Raw genomic sequence first — 20306 nt, 5'->3', positions numbered from 1 at the left:
GACAGCTCCCAAAAGTTTCCAGGGAGATCCGTGTACTTTCCAGGGACAAAGCTGTATGAAATATGCTCGTGTTGCATTTGTTAATTACATTAGAGATAAATTCAAAACACAGCATCCCAGAAGACACCCAATGCCATCCTCCGGCCTCTGTTGCTTGGCTCACCGTGGGACATGGGGCTGGGCGGTCCAGCCTGTCCCTGTGAGTCACCTCTATCCCTTGCTCTGCACACTGACAGAGTTTCTGTGGATGATGCCTCCACTAAAAGGTCAAGACGTGCTGGGGGAGGACATTCAATGCCAAGGAAAAAAATTAATTAGTCAGAGCTAGGATTATGTTTTGTTCCTTTGGAATAACCCACGTGTCGTTGTGTTCCAATCACGCAGTGCCTTTTTCCTTCCTCTGGTTGCGTTAACCTGGCTCTGACATGTTTATAAGATGTTTTTTGCTTACTGTCCACGGTGTGGTCAAGAAAGAGAAGCCTGGTGTCCCAGCCGACAGATACCAGTTTGGGATATGGGCCTTTCCCCGCTCTCCCTCGTTAAGGGAAGTATCAAGAGAAAGGCAGGGCGACTCCAGGACCGTTGGGATCCTAGCTCACACACCTGCCTGCAAGGGAGGAGCATCGCAGGTGTTTTCTAAGCCCTAGCGCTGGAGGCCTCACCCCCGTCCCCGTGGCGCTCTCGTTGTCCATTACTGACAACTGCATGAGGAGACCGTCCCCTGGCCCGGGCCCAGAGACGGCACACAGAAGGTTTCTCAGGAGGATTCCCTGCACTTAGGGGTTTTGACTTCACGGCCTACACTCGGCTATTCACTCTGGAAAGCCCATCCGGGTTGCCAAGCCGTGTTGGGGCCATGCTCGTTCTGGAAACAGCACGAGCCTTGAGAAGGCACTCCGTAAACTTGCGCAGGACCTTGCAGTGTCTCTCTCTGAAGGAAGCCTCTCAGGCCACGGAAACAAGCTTCCAAGCCTCACGTTGCCCTTGGTGAGGAGGAAGACCCTGGGGAGCTCGCCTGAAAGGAAGCTCTACCATTCCAACGGCAGGGCTTGCTTTGACGTTTAATTTCCAAAGAGAGAAAATGCAATCTGAGGCCCCACCTGTTGGAAAACATGGTTCCACAGCTGATGGTCTTAAAATAGCCTTCCTCATCCCTGCCTCACACCACACACAGAAACTAAAGTCAGGTGGATAAGAGACCCAAAGAGAAGGGGGGCACTCTGTAAGCAAGGAAGTATCAAAAATGAACACTGAATCTGGGGAGGGAAGGCCTGGCTCACTAAAACATAAAGAGCAGAAACCATGTAGGAAAGAAATATTTGGTTACATAAAACCTTAAAACTTCTGCACACCGTGAATACAGTTCAATGGTAAGCAAAAGATACAGAGAAGACTTGCAACATATAAAATAAGGAGTAGAATCAGTGCCTGAGATATGTAAAATGTTCCTATAACTCAATAAGAAAAATTCACTCAACACAATAGAAAAAATGGTCTAGGAGCGATCCTTCCTAAACCAATCTAGTTTGAATTTAAAACCTGTGTTTAGACTAATTCATCTACCTAGTTTAACGTGATCTCACGTGCACTCCCCCACGTCCAGCTAAGCCGACAGAGGGAGTCATTGGAGGGAATGACTCAGCGACATTTAAGGGTTAATGGTTCTACTTGGAGAGACTTGCTGATCATGAGGGGGTGTCTGAAAACATATAACTGCTTCACTAGTTTTCCAACATCCAAAATAAGTGATATGTTTCTTGTAGACCTCCAGGAAGGAACATATTTATTTTCACCCTGACATGAGCCAGCTGGGTTTAAAGACATCAGTAGATGACATCCTGATGTCTCTGGTTCCCACCAGCCACTGAAGTGACAGAGTAAGGAAGTGCTTCTCCTGCCTGGGGCCCCGGCCTTGGCAAACACAGGGGACGCAGTACAGCAGGACCAAGCGATGGGATGTTGCCATGCTGTGAACTACGGGTGGGTCCATGTGCTGCTTGGACACAGGAGATGCATTCACTATGCTGGCTCTGAAGGCATTCCCCACTTCCCATGATGGGACTGCCACCAACAGAGTCAACAACCTATTTTATGGTCTGCGTATCTCTTTTTCAAGAAAACAAAGCCATTCAGGACAGAATTCTGATGCTTTGGACACTATTTTCGCCTGGCTTGATCCCCGCTCCTCCTCCTCCTCCACTATTTCCATCTTTTAGGTTCCTGAATGGTGACTCCAAAGCCCATGCCACATTCAAATCCAGCTGGAAAGTGAAAAATTACCTCTATTTTCAAAATGTTGAATGGGTTTTGTGTGCCATGTGTTTAAGGCTCGCAGCGCTAAAGCTTGGGAGAGAAGTAAGTTGGATGCAAGAGTGACTGGAGTGCATTCCAACTCTGAAATGTTAGGGCCCATCCAACAATAGAAGTTGGCTAAACAAATTATGTTACAACCATTAAGATGCAGCACTAACTCCGTGATTTAATGTGATGTGGGAGAACACGAAATGGCAATGGGAAAATGCCCGTGATACAGTAAGAGGGAAAGCCGATCACCCAGCATGATGTTCTGCATAATAACAGTTTTGTTAAAAATGAACACAACAACTAGGATTGTGCGCACACACCCACAGGCACATGGAAACAAAGACCAGGAGGGCTGACGTTAAAGAACCCCCTGTGGCTACTGTTTAGTAGTAGGAATCCAGGAGCCTTTTATTTTTCCCTTAGTGCTTGTGTGTGTCTGAACCCTTCAACTGTAAACTAATATTGCTTTTCTAATCAGGAAAAAAAAATAGGTATTTAAAATATTATAAAATTGCCAAGCTGCACAATAAAGATTGATTTTATTGCCAGGAGAAACAGACAATAATAGCTAAGCTTTTTTATCATGGTAAAATAACCAAAACATAACATCGACCATTTTAACCATTTTAATGTGTACAACACAGTGGCATAAAGTACCTTCACACTGTTGTGCAAACATGACTACTATATAGTTCCAGAAGTTTCCATCACCCAAAAAGGAACTCCCATACACATTACGTATTCACTCCCCATCCCGAGCGGCACGAAGTGGTGTTATTTCACAGGGTTTTGATTTGCACCCCCAGGTAACTGCTGATGGTGAGCATTTTTTCATGTGCTTATTGACCATTTGTATATCTTCTTTGGAGAAATGTTTATTCAAGCACTTTTTCCACTTTTTAAATTGGACATTTAATCTTTTTATTGTTTCGTTGTAAACGTTCTGTGTCTATTCGGGATACTAGGCCCTCATCATTTATGTAGGATTTGTAGGTTTTCCCCAGTCTTTGGATTATCTTTTTACTCTCAATAGTGCCCTTTGATGCAGGAAAGAGTTCAAATCAAGTGTTATCTATTTTATATTTTGTTGCTCATGTTTTTGATGTCACATCTAAGCCATTACTGCCAAATCCAAGGTCATGAAAGTGTACCCCTGTTTTCTTCTAAGTTTAACAATCTGTTTTAACAATAGTAGGTCTTCCAACCTGTGAACACAGGATGTCTTCCTACTTATGCACACCTTCTTTACTTTCTTTCAGCAATGTTTTATCCCTTAGATTTATGTATTGGAACCATTTTGAGTTAATGTTTGTATATGATGTGAGGTAGGGGTCAAACTTCAATCTTGCATGTGAAATCCTGTTCTCCCAGCACCACTTGTTGAAAAGCCCATTCTTCCCCCATTGAATTATGTTGGAACTCTCTTAATGGAGAGATAACTTCTTCATTCAATCAAACAAGCTGTTCCCAGTTTACTCATATTGCCTTTTGCAACTAGTTCATCAAATTTTGGAAATAGAAGTTTTCTCTGACTTTATATTGTACGTTCAAGTCCTCTTCTGTATGTGGGTCTGTTTTAGGGTCAACAACTCATTAAGCCAAAAAGGCAAAGAAAAAAAAAATCACAAATCACTTATAAAGTCAAGCTTTAAAGGTAAATGAATAAAAATGCAATTTCAGCTTTGAGAACTTAATAGCTATAAAAACACCAAAATCACACTCTGAACACCACTCCATCCTGTGTATCATTATGAAATATAATATTTATCCTCCTGAGTAGCACAGACACTATGCCGAAGTACCTGTGCTGCTCATAGCCCGGTGTGAAGCTGGCGTGTCCCTGGCATCTGAAACCATTCATCACCCATCAGATCCTGCAACCCAGGAGAGCACTTGATGGTGCTGATCTGTTAAAATGCCTCTCAGTTTGCTGCCAATGATTTTTGTTGTTGTTTTGTCATTGAAATTGTCGTTCAGGTGTGGTGACTTTTCCTATTCCCTCCCACGCAGTTCCTGATTTTAGAAAATTCTTTCTTAACCATCAAATCTTGGGCTCACTTTTTTTAGGTCAAATATAACTGTTTTGAAAATGTATCTTATACCTGTGTTTGCAATGAAATTTATGGAAAATTCAATTTCAGTATAGAAGCCTGACTTCCTACAAAAACAACCATTCACTTAGACACCTAACCAGTTGTTCAAAAAGAAGATATGCTTCCCATCAAAATGAAATGCAACTGAAGACGCAATTCCCAAATAGGTGAATGAGCTGCATACTTGGAGACACACGGATTAAAGCAGTGTAGTCCCCATGGACTACTTCCTAGCTGTGAGGTCATGGCCAAGTCACCTGAATTTTCTCAGACTTTGTTTATTTCTCTGTAAAATGGAAATGACAACAGGACCTATCCTATTGGATTGTTGAGAGGATTAAGCAAGAGAAACCAGATAAATCTGTTGGCACTGTGCTTGGCATGGTCAATACATGACACTGGTAGAAGCAGCATCAGCAACGGCCACAATAAGGAATTCAATGCTCAGGATTCTTCTATGTATCAGATCTTCTGCATGGGTCAACCAGTTGTCTGTACTGCCTTCTTCACCTGTGTATTCAACATTCATTCATTCATTCATTCATTCATTCCTACATTCAACAAATGTCCAGTGAATGTCTACTGCCAGTGCTATCCCAGGTTCTGAAGATGGCATAGTGCCAGGATCTTCAACCTAACTGCTTACAGCAGGAGTCAGCAGGTATATTGTGTTAGTGGCCAGACAGTGAATATTTTAGGATTTGTATGCCTCTGTTACAACTATTCACCTCTGCCACTATGGTACAAAAGCAGCCCTAGACCAAATAGCGAGCAGGCATGGCTGTGTCCCAGTGCGACTTCATTTACAGAAATAGGCAGCAGACAAGATGTGGCTCTAAGTCCTTAAATTACAGGCTTCCAGTATATAGCCTAACATAGGAGATGGTGAAATAACTATAATAAAGTAAGAAAAGTACTCTAATGGGCTCAAAGAGGGCCAAGGAAGGCTTCCCAGAGGAAGCAATATTTAATCTGCTATCCGGTGGAGGCAGAGGAGATAAGCAGGCAAGGAGGAAGAGAACAGTATTCCAGACAGAAGGCATAGTGTGCGTGAGGCCAGGAGGAGAAAGAAAATCAAGAAACAGAGACAGTGAACCAGAGATAAAGAGACGGAGACAGGGAGAGATGGAGACAGACAGAAATAGAGAAAGAAAGGAGCACCATGCTTTTAAAAAGCTAAAAAAATTGATTCTCACTTGAGTGCCAGGGAATGAAGGCAGTGAAACGAGAGATGAAGCTGGACAGAGGCCAGGGCCAGGTGGGAAGGGTCCTGAGCATCAGGTGAAGAAGTCAGGGCTCACCCCGAAGACTTCGGGAAGTCCTTTAAGGCTGGAGGTGGGGACCAGCAGGATAAGTTGCGTCTCTGACTGCTGCCTGAGGGATGAGGTTGAGAGCATCACGTGTGGGAGAAGGGGTGAGAAGGCAGCTACAACATCCAGGCAAGCAATGTGGTGGCTGGACCACGACATGGAAGGGCGTGTTGACAGGTGGCTCTGGTCAGGAGATGATTGAGAGTTAAGACATTTTAACAGATTAACTGGGAGAGGGCTGAAAGGCAGAGGGAAAGTTTCTGCCTCATTAAGTCTCTTTGGAGCTTGCCTGATCTTCAAGGCTTTCCTTGAGTCCTCCGTCATCCTGGGACCCTTCTCTGGTCGGTCCTTCCCAGACTGACGAGCACTGATCTGGACCCCTTTTGCCCTAACCTCTCACCACGTGGAGCACACCTCTGGGAAGAGGCACGTGCAGTCAGCATCTATCCCCTTTGGGGCTGTTATCTGGGCCAGACATCTTTGTGTTAGACCCCAAGAGACTCTTATCTGTTGTTGCATCTACATTTCTGAACATCCGAAAAATGAAGAATGTGCTTAAGTGAAATCTAAAAAGAGATCAATTAAATGAAGGGCTAAATATTCAAGGAAGTCAACTTCATTTTCAACAGAAGCACAAGTTTTGACAGTGAGATAATTGTATGCCGTAATCTTTTGGTTTTGCAAGACCGTGGACTAAAAAAAAAAAATCACTTCATGCTCATTAAGGGTAAGAAAATAGATTTGCAAGATTAGCATCCTCTACTTTCAGAAGCATCATTTTCACTTTCGTTATTGGCCAACACAACAGTTTATTTCCCAAGGAGTATTAAAAGGCTTCCGTGACTTGATATTTTGAGCTGAAAAATCTGAGTACCGAGCACCAGGGCACGTGTGCTGCCCTGTCACTCAGCAACTGAACTGCTTTACCCCTTGGCCAGTTGGATGCCCCATAAGGCTTGTCAGGACTGAGATGGGCTCGCAATGCAGTGTCCTTCATCCTTTCTATGGAATCTAGAAATCTGCAAAAGTGGGTGTAGAAACATGAAGATGAGAGAAGTTAAAAGTAGATAACATACCTGGCTTAGAAATAGTCTGGTGCTGAGGCAGGGGAGCCTCACTCATAAATAAACACTCCACTGGAAAAACAATAGAGCCCCGTGTGTCCCCCACGGGAGCAGAAATGAGGATAAACTCCAGCATAGGAAACTGGCTTTTCTCTAAGCCAACAAAATTCGATCATTTTCCCAACCTATATGTAAGCTATTCTCCTTTTTACTATTCCCTTACATTTTAAACCTAATTTAATTTCTAGCTCCTGGTAGCTTATTAACTCGTACACACTCATAAACAAAACGGTTGAAGGAAAGCCACACCAGAAGAGCTTTCAGCTGCTAAAATTCTACACATAATAAGCTATTAGTGCATCAAACCTAACCTAACACTTCATTCTTTTAATGGGATTCGTGCTGAATTTGGTAGCATTAATACAAGGCTAAATAAACACAGCATCACTGGAAACAGACCCAGATCTGAAGTCTAAAAGGGCAGCCACGTTTCTTGAATATTCTGAACATCAAGTTTTCGATGGAAGAAAAAATAATCCAACAGCAGCGACTGCACACACATAGGTCCATTCTGGGTGTCTTTGGTGCGTGTTACAAAGTTTAACTTGCTGAATCCTTACGTTTTCTGTGCCACAGTGTCTAGAGGCATTTACTGTGTTCTCCTAAAACTGCAGCTCATGAAGGTATGGGTAAGGTCCCTGTTTCCCGGTTATGTTTTCTGAAAAAGGATAAGTGAAAGTATGTTCTCCAGTAAAGGATGATCTTTCATGTGCGTTTGTTTCCGAAACTGAAGCGTGTCTGTTCGTGTTCTCTGGAAGCCGCCGTTCACCCTCAGAGTGTTTCCTGAAGTCCCCTGCAGCAGGACGCCCCCCGCACACCTGTAATGAGGGCTGGCTTTGTTCCCACCTTTGTCTGCTGACACCGGAGCGGCAGCGAGGCTCCGCGCGGCCCAGGGCCTCAGGGGAGCTTCTGAAGACCGCTGCACAAAAGGCGCTCGCCACGGAGACGGGCAGAGGTCATGCAAATGAGCCCCCTGCCTCCCTTGGCTAAAAAAAATAAAAGAAATCATCTATGTTCTTTTAACTTAAAGTTGGGTGGTTTTATGGGGCTGTTCAGCCTGTTCCAAAATAATAAAAAGAGAGCGCCGACACGGAGCTCTGCAGCCCCCCGGGAAATGCTGCTATTCATTTTACATTTTGGAATTCTGGTGAGATGATATTTTTACATGCTGGTCATTTCAATTTTAATTGTTGGTGAGATTTTTTCCCCTCATCGTGGAGGATGATGACCATCTGTCCTCTGGTTTCACTGAAAATGAAGCAAAAGAGAAGGGCTGAATGTCGACTGGCTGGTTTTCTTCCTAAAGGGGGAGTTCTCGGAAGTTTCCCACTGCCGGCCGGGCAGCAAGAGAAGGTAGCTCTGGCGAGGGAAGAATGGGTAGAGGCAGGGCAGGGCTCTGGCCGGTCTGGCACCCACCAGGGGACCTGCCATTCCCCACTAGGAAACTGGTGCAAACAGAAATTTCGAGGGAAGCTGAGGGGCGGGGCAGGTGGTGTGCAGGCCGCAGGTGAGGACTGGGTCAGGAAACCAAGACCAGGAACAAAGGTGAGGACCCAGGCAAAGTCTCCGTCACAGAGAGGACGCAAAATGGTTGGAGAGAATGATCACGAAGGAGTGGGAGTGGTGGGGGGAGCCTGAGGACAGCCAGGTGCAGACTTTGAGAGGCCATGAGATTCAAAGTCAGGTGGGGCGCACATTCAAATGTGCTGCGGAGGCTTCTCTGAGAGCTTCCTGGAGCCCCCAGACCACATCAGTCAAATGGAAGTACTGCCTTTCCTGGGGCTTTTCAGCTTTCCTAACATCGTGGCTCAGGTCTGAGCTAGGATGCGCCTACTGCCTCCGTCTGCAACACGCCACCCTGGGTTCACTCATCCTCACCTGCTTTCTTCTTTATCACCCCTGAACTCCTTGCTGCCCAAGAACAGCCTTTCTTCGTGACTTCATGAGCTCAGGGACTTGCCATGAGGGTCTCTAACCCATCGTTCAGTATAAAATAAATAAGAAGCAGGGACAACAAAGCAATACAGTTATTCCTACGTCAATGCAGGAATCCATTTTTAAAACTTCTGTTTACTGAAATTACAAACATGTAGGGTACTGCCTGATGAATTTTCTCAGGTTGAATACGCTCATGTAGCCAGCACCCAGACCAAGAAAGGAAGCATTACCAGCACCCACAGAAACTTTCCTCCAGTCACAAGGGTTGCTGCTGTCCGTGTCGGAATGCATTTGAGCAGGACCTCAGACGTGCCGGTAGTGCGCTGTTCCCAGAACCACAGCTGGACAGCCAGTGGGCTCGGGGCTGTGAGGCTGGACCAGCCAGCATGCAAGGTGAGCATCAGTCCCAAGCCCGAATCCAGCCTTCAGTGGCATCCGCCCACTTCGTTGTGATGCTTGGCTCTCCAGGCATCCATGCAGGGCTGAGCTCCTCAGGTGGAGAGGATGACAGCCAGGAACTCGGTCGTGCTCAGCAGCATAAAGCCAGGGAACTTAGGATTGACTTTTTCTTAGGGCTTCACACGGCTCACAGCAAAGCTTACTGCAGCTGCCCCTGAGCCAGCAAACAAATTCTAGAGTCTCCCAATCCTCCCGCATATGATTACGGGTAGCTTGTTTCTTGGTGAATTAGCCCCTTGGTGTTCACATTCAAGAGAGAAGGAAAACGGTCCTTGTCTTCTCCCGAGCAGAAGGATGAAGGAAGCATCCTCAGGGGCTTGTGCCTGCTATCTCTGGGGCCGAGAACAGCAGCGCTCGTGCCTCCAGGACGTCGAGGGCCCTGCAAGAGCCATGGGCCTCCGACACGAGGCAGCCCCTGGTCCGAGGGGTGCTTCCGAGCTTCTGAAAGCAGCACCAGACTGCAAGTAAACGCTGCACTCAGAGGAGACTGCTTTGTTCTCCCGGTCAAGGCAACCAGCCCCCGGTGCTTTTGTCCTCCAGGGACAGGATGGTCACTGCCGTGGTTCCCACAAGCTGCTGTGCATGTAATTATCTCAAGGGCGCCTGTGAATCACTGCCTGGGGTGGGTGGGGAGAGCTTCCCTGAGGATGGGTGTGTGAAAGCCACCTCCTCGGTTTCTGCAGTCTGTGGAAGTGGCCCATCGGAATCAACTGAACAAAGTCAGAGCTGCCACAGGGGCCCCTTATCTGACCTGGAGTCGGCCGGGTCCCAGGGAGGCAGAGGGCACTAGGTAGGGAGGTCCTGCGCAGGGCGAGCTGGGAAGGTCCCTCAAGACCATTTTCTCAAGTGGCCCACTTGCTCTGGGGGTACAGAGCACGCCAGCACCCTCACTGTCACCAGTAAGACTGCCAGGCACTCACAGAGCACTGACTCTGTGGCGGCCAACGGCTCACTGTGGATGTGTCAGGCACGGAATCCCCAAGACATCCCCATCAGGAAGACACTCTTAACCCCGTCACGGGTGAGGAAACTGAGGCCTGGAAGAGCCGGAGGGACCCCACAGCTGAAAGGTCTCGGCAGGGTTCAAACCAGATTCGTCTGCCTCTGGAGCCCGGGCTCTCCACGGGTACACTCCTCTTGGGGTGACAACACCGACCCCTTGCATTCACGTCTGAAGCACCACTTTTACGGACAAGCAGCGAACTCACAGACCCCACAGCGAGCCTGCAGCGTTGCTGCTGGGCAGCGTCAGAATGTCCGCGGCCAGAGCCCTAGGTCATGAGACCGGCTCTCGGCAGGACAGGAAGCACCTTCCGTTGCTCCTGGGATGGTGGGCTGCTTGGTTTTTTTTTTTTTCCTTGTTTTTTTTAATTAATTAATTAATTAATTAATTTTCTACTGAGATGAAATCCACATAACATAAAATTAACCATTTACAGCATAACACGATTCAGTGGCATTTAGCACATTCACAAGGTGCGTAACCGTCACCTCCATCTAGGTCCCAAGCACCTTCCCCGCCCAAAAGGAAGCCCTGGACCCGATCAGCATCACTCCATCCTCCCCTCACCCGGCCCCTGGCAGCCCTAACCCTTCTGCCGCTGTCAGCGGAATCACACAGCACACGGCCCTTTGTGCCCGGCTCCTCTCACTCAGCACGGCATTTTCACAGCCTGTATTGGCACTTTTCTGGCTGAATACTATGCATTAGACCTTCTTTCTTAAAAATGAAACAGGAGGCAATGTAACCTCAAAGGAAAAGCCCTGACCCAAGAATCTTTGGAAATCTTCCTCTTCTCACGGGACCAGGAGTCACTGTTCCGCATCAGACAGACCTGGTTCCAGTATCAGGTTCCCTACTGTGTGGCCTTACTTTAGAGAATTACTGTACGTGTCAGTATCCCTGTCAATCAAATGAGCACAAGTAATTCCACCAAACTCAGGTAAACAGGAAAACACACACAAAGGTTGCCAAATTGCCCAACATATAGTCCGGGTACATAAGATAATCAGTATTTCTTCTTCTCCCTTTCATGGGAGCATCACTGCCACTCCCACAGATATAACTGGGAACTCGTCTGTACACAGCAGACGTGTGCCTGAGTTGCTCATGTGAAGTGACTTTGAAGGAATCAAACCACATTTTATATTCAGTAAGTAAAGCAGTTCTTAGGTGGACAAAACCTATTAACGAAGGAAACCTTCTCCCAGTTCAACGTGTGGATTAGCCACCTTTTACATAAACATGTTCATCCCAGTGTCTGGCACAGAACCGATGCCCAGCGTAAATGTTTGTGCAGGGAGGGAACAATCTCTTCATTAAGAAAAAAAGAGGTCTTCTACTTGATATGTAGCCAGAGAAACAGGCTCCAAGACCTACTGGTTCTCAGACAAATGCACATATAACTGGCATATGGGACACACAGTCAGTAAGTTACAGGTGCTGTCAGTCCAACAAAAACATGCGTTGAGTATCTACTGGGTGCCCGTCCTGTGGGGGGGCAGGAGCAAGGCCGCAGGTTATAAGCTTTGAGCAGAAGCCGAACTAACAAACAGGCAAAAGACTCACACGGCTCAGATCACAATTCTGGGGCAGCTAACACATTTAGACATGACGAGGGAAGGCTGAGCTGCACACAGTACAGTGGGCGCAAGCCGTGGGGAGCAGTTTTTCTTTTCACTGAAATGAGCCAGAAGAAAACTGTCCAACTCAGCCATTCTTCAGGCGGGGCAGGTCTAGGGCAGACGTGGCATCTCCACTAGAGATGACTTGGGTCCTAAACCCTGGACTTAACGGGACGCCCTCTATTACCGCTCAACCCCTGCAAAGCACACCAACAAGGAGCACCCGAGGCCGTTCTGGAAGAGGAGGAGACTGTTCCGCCAATCTCAGAGCAACCTGCTACACCGACGCGGACGCACACCAGCAGGCATTCCCTGCAACCCTGCGCCGTAATCCCTGCGAGCGTGAACGGGTCCTCTCCCGGCACAGTTCAACTATGCAATAGGGGAAAATGCAAATAGAGAACTGAACTGACACAAATAATGGAAAAATAAAGCGTGGTGTGCTTCAAAGCAAAAACTGCACAGTGTTGAGCAAGGAAGACTTTATTCAAGGTGGTTGCAAAAGGGGAGAGTGGCCAGAACTCACTGGATCTCAAGGGAACAGAAACAAAAGGTGGGACGGGTTTAGAGGGAACCAGGGGGAAAACGTGGAGGACCTGAGTGAAGGCAAGACGCTCAGTGGGGGTAGTCCAGCACCCTGAGTCACTCCTGAGCTCACAAACATCGTCCTCTACAATCAGGCTATCTGTGTCTGCTCATCGGAGCCCATTAGTTTTCTACTTTCTCGCAGAAACTGGGAGAAACAGCGGTGCTGCCTCCCTTGAGGGTTCCCTTGCAGACGGTCCTTGAGAGGAAGATTCCAGGGTTGCAAAACTCCTGAGACACTGTGTACAGCACGTTCAGCTCACTGGGGCACAGAAAGAGTCTGTAAGTTGTCTAAAGTACACGCTCTCAGAAAAGAGAGCCCTGCCTGGAGTCAGGGAGGGGCCTGTGTGAAGCTCAGTCAGGATGAGGGGACGCCAGGCATCTCGGTCAGGGGTTCAGGAACCCTGTTCCCGACACTGAGGCTCTTTCAGAAACGTGATTCCCCAGGCTTCACGGCCTGAATCAACAATGCTCCCTCAGGAAAATCCCTTTACCAAAGTGCTTAATTTTCAGACACCTCGCTGAAAAACTGAATGGAGATTAAAAGCTCTTCATTCCCAGAGACATGACTACTACCCTAAACCCGGCCTGACGAACTGGTCTGGACGCCACCACAGCCCAGGAGTGCGTACTCCAGGTTTCAAAATATTTCTAAAGGTTACTGAACTGTATTAAATAGAATGAATAAATAAGCACCGCCTTTGAGGTGCTTTGAGGGCCAGCCCCTGAAAGCCCCCTGGCGTGGCCAGCAGTCAGCAGTTATGGCCTGTGTGTGGGCTTCCCGGTCAGCAGGAAGTAATTCCTGAAGACAAGGCACACTCCCTCCCATTGGGCTGCCGGGCAGGTCGGCCTGGCTCCATTCCAGGGCCTCGCCTCCGGCTGTGGTTTGGACATTGTCTTTTCTGAAGTCACCAGATCGAAAGAGAAGCAGCAGGTGCCAAGGAAAAAGTAGTTTCTGGCAAGACAGCACGTCCTCCGCTGTGTAGGCCCTGTAGTAATGGACTATCAGCCCAGTTAATCCTTCTCCCGGGAGTTGTGTGCAGACAGGCCAGGGACTGAATCCGGCGTCCCGGAGTTCTGTCTGGCCCGTCTCAGTGTTTGCCAAACAAGGAGATTCTACATGGAAATCTGGATTTCCAGTTTCTCTTGGAACAACAGAATGTACTGCCACAGGGAGCAGAGGAGCCCATGCTCTGAGTCCCGCAGAGCCCCTGAAATCCTCGTGTCCCCCACACCTGGTCCTGGTGCCCTGGGTCCCGGCCCCACACCTGCACACAGCTGTGGGTCATCTGCACGATAAACCAGCCCTAACTTGTGCTGCGAAGTGACACCGTTTGCTCCTATTACAATCCTCACGGCTCTGGAGGTTGGTTGGAACCAGCTGGGCAGGTCTCACTTAGGCCTTTTCAGGGGGCTATAGTCACAGAGTAGCTGGGGATGGAGTGAAGCTTCCTCACTTACCCATCAGGATAGGTGCTTGTCCTCAACTGGAACTTTGACAAAGGCTCTTTGCTGGAACCTCTGCCCTTGGGCTCCGCACAGTGCGGCTTGTGTGACAGCAGCTTGGTCCCAGAGTGAGTGGCCTTTAGAGAGAGCCAGGAAAGCTCTATTCAACTTTCTAACCAAGCCTCAAAAGTCACTCTGGCTGCATTCTGTTCACAAGATGGGAGTTCTGCCTCTGTTTTGAGCAGGGACACTGGCCTCCTCCTCTCACAGTGCCCTTGTCTGACTTCGGTAGCAAGATGATGCTGGTCTCACAAATGTAATTACCAAAACTAGACAGAAACTCATCCCATCATCAACACGACGTGTTGCGCAGACCTCATAAACCAAGCCGAGTTCTCCTGCAGCTGCCCATTGTTTCCTTATCAACAAAACGAGGCCCCCAAGCAGCCGCCCCACTCTAGGATTTTAAGGAAATTGCTTTGGGGAGAGACGTGGTGCATTGGTTGCCACAAGCATGCGTTTTCAGCATTTCAGTGAACACCTACTATGTGTCAGATATTGTTTTGGATATGGGAGTAGAGCAGTGATGAGAAAGAGGTTCCTGCCCTCAAGAGCTTAAATTGTAGAAAAACGTGCTTTATTCAAAGGAGTGTATTTGGCAAAGAAAAAAATACTATACATGTTCTCTAGCTTTATGGTAAAAAGTAAACAATAGAAAGTTGGACCCATTTTCTCGTCCTCCTGTGGCCTGGGGAGGGAGGGAGGACCGGAGTGGACGCAGGAGACCGTGGGCGGGGCCCTGGCTCGAACGCCTCAGGCTTTCCACGCGGGGTTTCCGTGGCAGGGTTTCACCATTACTTACGGCTGATGTTCAGTGATGTCAGAGTAACTGAAATCTAAAGCTAAATAAAACCAAGGCCAAATGCCATTCTAAGAGCCTGGAGGCTAACATGGTTTACTGTATACTACTTGGGGATCTTTATTAATATTAAAACACTTTTTTTAGGAAAATTGCTTTAGTGACCTTCACATGTACTGATGTTAGAATGTCACAAAGACGATTGTAAGCAAAAATATTTGCAAATTCCGTAAAAATAATTGTCCTATTATGGTTCAAATTATGTACCACGCCAAACATTCACACGGTAAAGGTCTAGGGCACCTCACGGCCGAGCGGTGCAATATTTAACAGTAAACACATTAGCATACACTTCACAGCGCACAGTGGCACTGCACTCCACATGCTTTTGATATTCAAATCTATCTTTGCTAAGCATAGGTGATACTGTGACCTGGCACCGCACATATTTTTAATCAAGGCTTCAAGGTTCCTCCTATTTATATGGAGAAATTAACCAGGTAGAGCCAGAAAAAATAGAAATGTTATGAATAATAGCATTCTTTTCATTTCTAAACATCTCTTTGCAAACACACTTAGTGACAAGAAGATGTGGTATTAACAATGTGGCTGTGTTTAAAGTGGGATCTTATCCATACTCTGTTCAGTGCCTCAGACGGACCTGGGAGGGGAGCCTTCAAATCCTCTGGTCAGGACAGCGGTGAGTGCAGTGGGTTCTGCACGTCCACCTGCTGAGCATCCACACCTTCCCCTTCGTGGAAGAGCACCTTCGTCTCTCACTGGGGAACCACCCATCGGTGATGTGGACACTTTGGAGGACTGTCAGTCAGGGTGCCCAGGTACCCCAGCCTAAGGGCTGAGTGGACTCTCCCAGCCTGGAGTGGATCAACACAAGGAAGAAAAATGGTTTGGCGATCGTGCCCCTTTATCACTGAGCCCACCAAGAACTAACGTTGGTTCTGACTATGTGGGTTTATGAAACTGACTTCATCCTTCTGAAAACGAGTGCCTTGGGCATTAAAAGAAAGAGCCTAACTCCTCTCCACTCCGGCGATCAAGGCAACCATGGCGGGAAGGGAGGCACGTCAGCCCACAACAGCGACACTTTTTACCATGTCTGTTGCTACAGTATTGCTAAGAGACCTCTCTCATCCTCAGAGGAACCAACTGGCTGGGTAATTAAGGGGGAGAGCATGCTTTCAAAGTTTAAGGTATAATCAGAAGGCTGCAGAGGAAGAAAGGAAGGAGGCAGAGGTAGGAAATGGGCAGTGACGCAGGTCTCCTCCCCACACTAAGGATCCCGCGCAAATGCTCTGCACCTGCGGCTCCCACGTGCCCAGCGCGGTGCCCCAAACGCAGAGCTCAGAGACGTGCAGGGGCGGGAGGTAGGCTGCAGAGTCCACAAACCCGGCTTTGGTTCTTGCTCTCCCGCCTGCAGCATCTTGTCAACATGACCTAGGCTCTTCTGCTCTTATTTTCTCATCTGTAAAATACAATAAATTCAACCTGCCTTATAAGGTTGTTTGAGGTTTAATTTAAAAAAATTAACTGCTACAGTAAGTGCCTTTCTATCCTAAACAGCTAGAAAACTGGACATGTTATTAAAACCATGGTTTTCAGCCACTGGGCAGAGCACACTGCAGAAGTGAGACCGCCAGGGAAAGAACCACACGTGACGTGAGCCCTATGACTGCACCCAGTGTGATGCCCTCAGGCAGGTTCAAGGCTGCAGCAAAGGAGAGGGCACAGCAACAGCTGGTATCACTGAGATGAGGAGACAGGGACTGCGGCTCAGGGGTCTGGGGGTGCTGGGACTCACGGCGACACGTGGGAAGGGCAGGGCTGCAGAGAGAGAACGCCGAGGACCTACAGAGGTGGCCCTCCGGTCTCCAGCTGAAGACTGACCTGAGTGAGGAGCTGAGAGCATGAGCTGACCCTGCACGAGGCCAGGCAAAGGAGTACAGAAAGCAGCAAGGTGAGAAATTCCTGCAGCTACAGTGGACAGAAAGTATCAACCAGGGGGAGCCCTCCCGATATGCAGGGTGTCAGGGAGAGCCCTCAAAGCGTCACATCCAGCTCCAGAACATGGGCTGCCAAAGGCCTGCCCTAACAAAGTTTAAACGAAAGTCAGAAAAGAGCAAACTAACCCACCATTTATCTGACTTCATGCCGGAGCAAAATCCAATCACCTGATAATGCGGAACTTCCCAACGTTGAGTATCCAATTAAAAACTACTATGTAGGCATAGAAACATAAAAACGTTCCCGCAAACAATAACAATCCACTAACAGGAAGAGCCACACGTGACAGACATGATGGATTTAGTTGACAAGGACCTTGAAAAAAACTATTTCGTATCTTAACAAAGATGTAAATTGAAAGATGAGCTTGATGGGGAGAAAAATGGAACATATAAGGAGACCCAGGTAGAACTTCTAGAGATGAAAACTGGTTACAAGAGAGAGGACGGGATTAAAAGAAGATCACACACTACAGAAGACAAGATCAGTGAATTCAACTCTCAGAATACAGGCTTGAACGCCAGCAGAAGCTGTCCCAAATGTAGCACTGAGACAAAAAAACGCTGAAGAAATAAAGACGGCTTCAGTAAACTGTAGGGCAATTTCAACAGGTCCAATATACACGTAACTGAAGTCCAGGAAGTGGGAGGTAGCTTAAAATATTTTAACAAATAAATAAAAACACCCAAGCTCACAGATTGAAGAAACAAAACTAAAACAAAAAACAAAAACAAAAAAACTGTAAAACACCCCGCTACACCAAAGCGTGTTACATGATATTATTGGTGAGAAATTGGAGAAACTGGAGTGATAGCTTTAAGTACCGGGGGAAACAATTCAACTTAGAATTTTATTCCCAGTACAGATATCCTTTTAAAATGGAGATGAAATCATTCTATGACAAACAAGTAACAGAATTTATTGCCAGCAGACCTAGACAGAGATAAATTAAAGAAAGCTGTTCAGGCAAAAGATGGATAATACTGGATGAAAGTGTGGCTCTACGAAAGGAGCGGCGAGCCCCAGAGCTGTCAGACACGGACACAAAGAGGAAGGCACTTCGGTCGTGTTGGAAGACGGCTGACGCTCGCCCTGGGCTTCTAGCCCTGGGTGACAGAGTAACTAGGGCGAGACTGACCTCCCACCAAGACAACGAAAACCCCAGGCAAACCAGGTGAAACGGCCGTTTTGAAGACGCTGGACATCAGGCAGTGAGAGGCTGTGACCTGAGAGACGGGACACGAGTGAGGAGAGCGCCGCAGTGGCACCGTGTCGCCCCGGGGCGGCTCCCAGGCTGCTGCACGGGCGCGGGAGCCCCGGAGGGGCCCGGCACACTCCCCGAGCCGAGCAGATGGCGCTGACCAGCCAGAAGACCGAGTCAGCCAGAGTTCTCGAGAAAGCAAAGGGCTGCACAGAAAGAGAACCATGGAAACCTGCAAAGGGCCCCCAGGTGAGGGACAGAGTACTGACAAGCACGTGTGAGAGGGAAGCCCCTCAGGCCAAGGAGGGAACCTGCCGGGGTGTGTGGATCATCGCAGTGCTTCACACAGGCCCGGAAGAGTGGCTCTTCTCGCAGAAAAGTCAGACAGCTGACCATTCAAGAGGCGCTGCGTGCAGCACACAGAAAGGTTTACCTCAGCTTCGGGGAGAAAAACATCCATGGACTAAATGAAGGTTAGAAAAACATCCATGGACTAAATGCTCCTGCCTGAAAAATCTTAAAGTCCTTCCTGAAAGTAGCAAATTATTTTCAAGCACTTTAACTGCACCCCAGAACAAAGCTCAGGATTTACAGGAAAGTGGACACACCTGGTATCCAACCAGGGAAACTTCTTAATGTCTGACACAGAAAGTATCACCTAGTGTGCAGAGAAGAAGGGAATTACGACCCGTAACGCTGAAAACTCAATTAAAACACAACCGGAACTCCCACAGATGCTGTAATTAACAACATCGGAAGAAAGGCCTGGAGAGTGGTCCAGACCCCTGGGACGCAGGGGGATTTCAGCAAATATGTCACACCAGCAAGTGGAGTCTGGAGCTACAACAGCTCCACATTTCTCAGTCAAACAAAAACAAAAACAAAAACAAAAAACAAAAAACCAACAACATAACAAAACACAGTTTTCTGGGAGACGGATGGGATGAGTGAGAAGTGAACTTCTACCATACAGATAAACATGGGACATAGAGTTTCTCTTCCTGGTGGTGGATTTCTTGCAGAGGACCACGTCCACATAGGTCTTAGCACACGAAGAGCTTGGCGTCCTGCCAAGGAGGGGCCAGTAGCCCTGAGCTGGGCGTCAGGGACTGAGCGCCTCGGCCTAGCAGCTTGCAGCCGGGAGGAAATGCCCTCAGGGGCTCTCCATCCCACTGAGAGCCCACATCTTACACCCTGCTGGGCGATGCGCAGATGACACTTAGCGACGTAACCAGGCACGCGTGGACGCAATCAGCTCGAAGAGTTTCACGCACCAGGAATTCTATGGAACATTCGTCTCTGATGTCACAGGCGCTGAACACGCGCACCTCACCCTCTGGACTGCAGCTCGCCTGGTGGCGGCAGCCCCTCGCGTCCTTCTCACGAGTCCCCCCCAGGGACGTCTCTGGTTGGCTGTCCACCCAGAGAGGGCTGTCAGGACAGCCAGCCGCCCCTGTCAGCCGTCCTGGGATCTGCTGCCACAGGGACAGCTCCAGGCTGCAGAAACAGGTTGACACAGTCAAGAATCCACTTGAAAAGGACCATATTATACTGGGTTAGTCACGGGAGGTAATCAAAGTTTTTTTTTTAATTTATTGAAGTATAGTCAGTTACCATGTGTCCATTTCTGGAGTACAGCATGTTTCAGTCATGCATATACATACATGTATTTGTTTTCATTTTTTTCACTATAGGTTACTATGAGATACTGAATATATTTCCCTGTGCTATACAGAAGAAACTTGCTTTTTTATTTTTTACCTATTTTATATATAGCAGTTAGTATTTGTACATCTCGAACTCCCAGCTCTCTCTTGAGTTCTGTTTAGGTCTTCTGCTCATGTTTTGATTGGGTTGCTGGCTTTTTTGGTATTGAGTTCTATGAGCTGCCTGTATATTTTAGAAATTAATCCGTAGTCGGTCGCATCATTTGCAAATATTTCTCCCAGTCTGTAGGTTGTCTTTTAATCTTGCTTATGGTTTCCTTTGCTGTGCAAAAGCTTTTAAGGTATACTCAGTCCCATTTGTTTATTCAAAAAAAATGTTAATGCTGTATTATTGTCCTGCGGGTACTATAATTGCCATGAACTGGGCGGCTTAAAACAATAGAACTTGATTCTCTCACAGTTCTGCAAGGCAGAGTCAGAAACAGATGTGTTGGCAGGGATGTGGTCCCTCTGAAGGCTCTAAGAGAGACTCTCTTCTTGCCTCTTCCAGCTTCCGGTGATTGTTGGCAATCCTTGACTCGTAGCTGCGTCATTCCAGTCTCTGCCTCTGTTGCTGCGTGGTCATCTTCCCTGGACACACAGTTTCCTTCGTTTCCAACCTCATAGGTCCCAA

General features: G+C 47.7%; 2 long non-coding RNA genes across 9 annotated transcripts in view; both read right to left on the bottom strand.

Annotated features, from left to right (window-relative positions):
- The window catches only part of LOC140687484 (uncharacterized), a 388836-nt gene that overhangs the window by 204695 nt on the left and 163835 nt on the right, over window positions 1-20306 (bottom strand). The gene's annotated exons all lie outside the window — the stretch shown is intronic.
- Window positions 12282-19233, bottom strand: LOC140687486 (uncharacterized). The gene is made up of 4 exons (XR_012061883.1): window positions 19158-19233; window positions 16063-16226; window positions 13900-14021; window positions 12282-12700 (listed from the first exon to the last, which is right to left on the bottom strand). It is a non-coding gene; the product is annotated as an uncharacterized lncRNA (long non-coding RNA).

This window comes from Vicugna pacos, chromosome 19 (assembly GCF_048564905.1).
Source record: "Vicugna pacos chromosome 19, VicPac4, whole genome shotgun sequence".
NCBI classification, from domain to species: Eukaryota; Metazoa; Chordata; class Mammalia; order Artiodactyla; family Camelidae; genus Vicugna; species Vicugna pacos.
This window is presented reverse-complemented; position numbering and strand designations above follow the sequence as displayed.